The following is a 3,902-nucleotide window of genomic DNA, read 5'->3' on the forward strand; positions in this document are numbered from 1 at the left end:
TCATATCTCAATCGATTTCCTTTTGAGGTTCTGGAAAGTTTTTAGGAAAGTAGTTCAGGCAGAAACCCTAAGGAAATAAAAGTGTCCAGATTAAATACACCCAATTTCACGGACAAATGTGACCAAAGCAGCAATTCATTTGGAGACCCATGTAGAATTTCATACTTTACTGGGTGAAAAATCTCTAACAGAAAATATCTTAGATCTAATAAAAATTTAATGATGAGGTTTTTGCTTTTCCTTTATTCTTAATATTATTAAAGTGATAAGTCCTTTGAATTGGGGAACAATCAATCATTGTATGTCTGTTAGTCCAATGAGTTTTTCAAAAAACTTAAATGTTTGTGCCACATTAATTGAGTTGTGAAAAAAAAAAGAGAGAGCAGGAGAGAAAGAAAACAAAAGGCTCTCGCTTTTTTCCTTTCTTCCTTTTCTTTCTTCTTCTTTTTTTTTTTTAAAGATGGGATACTTTATTCAAACCCATCAAAGGAATGGGCCACTTGGGTCTGTAACAAAGCATCATGTTTCAAAGCATAGGCCAGTAATTGTATATGAGAATATATACTGCTGCATACAAATTAACTGATCAGACCACAGCTTTACAATGTTTAAAACAGAATAAGCTTCTGTGTAAAAGCAGCATCTTTTTGACACGTTAACTTCAGTATTCCTCTCCTTCTTCCTCACCCTCTCCTTCAACAGACTCCACACCAACCTCCTCCTAATCCTTCTCAAGGGCAGCCATTTCCTCATGGGCCTCAGAAAACTCTCTTTCCTCCATGCCCTCACCCATGTACCAGTGAACAAAGGCACGTTTGGCGACCATCAGGCCAGACTCATTGTACAGGCCCACCCATGCCTCAGCAATAGGTGTGGTGTTCAGCATGCACACAGCTCGCTGTGCTTCAGCCAGGTCTCCACCAGCTACCAGAGTGGGAGGCTGGTAATTAATGCCAACTTTGAAGCCAGTGGGGCACCAGTCCACACACTGGATAGTACGCTTGGTCTTTTGGTGGCAATGGTGGCATTGACACCTTTGGGAACCACGACACCACAGTGCAACAGGCAGTAAGCCATGTATTTACTGTGGCAAGGGTCCCATTTCACCATCTGGTTGGCTGGTTAAAGCACACATTGGTGATCTCTGCTACACAAAGCTGCTCATGGTAGCTTTCTCAGCAGAGATGACAGGGGCACATGTGGCCAGGGGGAAGTGGATGTGGGGACAGGACCTCGGGCTGGTCTGGAATTTGGTCAGGTCAACATTCAGGGCTCCATCATATCTGGGGGAAGGAGTGATGGAGGACACAAGGTGACCTGTCAGCCTGTTCAGGTTAGCGTAAGTTGGGTGCTCAATATCGAGGTTTCTACGACAGATGTCATAGATGGTCTCATTGTCAACCATGAAGGCACAATCAGAGTGCTCCAGGGTGGTGTGGGTGGTAAGGATGAAGTTGCAGGGCTTGACTGCAGCGAGGGGCTGGGTAAATGGAGAACTCCAGCTTGGATTTATTGCCCTCATCAACAGAGACACATACCATCAGCAGGGAGGTGAACCCAGAACCAGTTCCCCCGCCAAAGCTGTGGAAAACCAGGAAGCCCTGAAGACCTGAGTGCCGGTTGGCCAGTTTCCGAGTTCGGACCAAGAAAATGTCAGCGATCTCCTTGCCAATGGTGTAGCACGCCCGAACATGGTATTGGCAGCATCTTCCTTACTTGTGATGAGCTGCTCGGGGTGGAAGAGCTGGCATAGGTGCCAGTGTGAACTTCATCAATGACCGTGGGTTCCAGCTCTACAAACATTGCCCTGGGCACATGCTTGCAGCACTTGTCTCACTGAAGAAAGTGTTGAAGGAGTTATCTCCTTCCCCAGTGGACTTGTCACTTGGCATCTAGCCATTGGGCTGGGTGCCATGTTCCAGGCAGTAGAGCTCCCAGCAGGCATTGCTGATCTGGACACCAACCTGGCCAATATGCATGGAAATGCACTCACGCATGGTTGCTGCTTTGCGGCTGCAGGACGGATGGTTGAGAGGAAGAGAGGCTTGCTGAGTTTCAACAGCTTTACTCTAGCTGTACAACACAACTAAATTTGGAACTATTAAATTAGTAAAAATAGTTCCCAAGCACATTTATTTTTCTCATTCCCATTCTACATTATTTTGTCTTTCTTATTATGGTCTCTAAAGTGAAAAATCAGTGGTAAACTGGTGAAGACTGTGAGGAATCAAAATGAACTATATACTTATCACTCCTTTTCTTTAGAAAGACATCATCTTTTAACCGCATCAATAATAGTAACAATGAAAGTAATGGTAATAGTTATATTTATATCTAGTATTTATTGTGAATTTATTGCCTACCAGGTACCATGCATTATTGCCTCATTTAAACTTGAAAGTGAGAATGTATTATTATTATTATTATTATTATTATTATTATTTATTATACTAATTTTACACAAAATCAAACTAAAACATTAGAGAAACCTGAGGTCACATAGTTACTAAATGGCAAAACCAAATACTGCTCTTTCTTCAAGTAGTCTCTCATCATTTTTAACCATTCTGATATAATAGCAAATAGAAACATCTATATTTATTCATTTGAAAAGGAAATTTTTGATTGATTATAAAAGAAATACTGTCTCAAAAACTCCACTTCTCTGAAACTTTTTTCCAATGAATATTTAAGGAAAGATATTTTATATTATTTTATAAAAATGTAAATTGACTTAGAAAAAATTAATGTATTTCTCAAATGCAGGTAATAAGGGAAATGGGAATTAGGTATTCTGGAAGAAGAGAGAAATTGTGTTAGAATATTAAAATTTTAATAATGTTCTGCTCCTTGCCACAGATGTAATACTTATGTTTGAATCTTGGAATAAGCCTTGGGAGTTTTATTTTGAATTGGCAAAGAGATTTTCTTGCATCTTGGGCTTTCTTGTTTTCTATACTTCTACTGTTTTGTTTATCTTATTTTGTTTTTATTCTTTTATTCTCTTATGCCTTTTCTTGCTTTCTGGTTCCTGCCTTCTCTTTCATTTTTTTTTTAGCTCTCTCTTCCCAGAAGATTTCCTTTCAGAACAGAGGCATATTTCTGAGAAAATGGCTTAGGGAGTGGGTTCCCCAGAGCTGAGGTCTCAAGAAATGAAATGGCTCAATATAAATAAAACAAGGAATCAGTTACAGACCTGGTTGGAAATTCGGAAAGAGATACTGGATCCTTGGCCTGTGATTTCCTAACTTCTTCATACCAATTAACACATCATTTGTGTGAAAGCAAAAGAAGATTTTTGGAATGTGAGGTTAATTAAGATTTTAAGACAATTGAGTGTTAATGTTTGCTGTTTGGTTTGTTTGACCCAACTCCAAGAAGCTTTTTTCAAAATGCTTTAAGTCCTGACATGTAGCAGTGTCCCACCTTATTAAGATATGCCGGGGAGGGGTGGTCAGTTAGCTCAGTTGGTTAGAGTATGGTGTTGGTAGCACCAAGGTTGCTGGTTCAATCCCTACATGGGCCTCTGAGAGCTGCACCGTTCTTAAAAAATAATAATAATAAAAAATAAAAGATATATCATGGAAGAAAGCTGGCCCAGCACATCGGTCCTATGCAGAACTGAGTCTAAATGTTGAGACTGATTACAGGAGATCTCCCAAGGGGAAAAAAAGATAAAATAAAATAGCACCCAGGACTTTAGCATTCTTCAGATACTTTAAATAACTATATAATTAACATGTATTTACTGATGGATCATTTATTGTATGTTTCAGACTTGCAAAATATTTGGAAAATTAACCTATTGGCCTATGTATGATGATGGTACTGTGACCACAGAGATGCTTCTGGTTGTGAAGAGTTTTCTCAAAATATCACAGTTCCAGTACTGAATGATGTGG

At 39.6% G+C, this 3,902-nt stretch overlaps 1 pseudogene; it reads right to left on the reverse strand.

The window, feature by feature from the left end:
- Positions 1 to 661: 661 nt before the first annotated feature.
- LOC109455348 (tubulin alpha-1A chain-like) lies at positions 662 to 1,997 on the reverse strand (annotated as a pseudogene).
- Positions 1,998 to 3,902: the final 1,905 nt, after the last annotated feature.

The sequence above is a fragment of the Rhinolophus sinicus genome, chromosome 3, assembly GCF_057876585.1.
Source record: "Rhinolophus sinicus isolate RSI-liver-muscle chromosome 3, RSI-T2T, whole genome shotgun sequence".
Classification (NCBI taxonomy): Eukaryota; Metazoa; Chordata; class Mammalia; order Chiroptera; family Rhinolophidae; genus Rhinolophus; species Rhinolophus sinicus.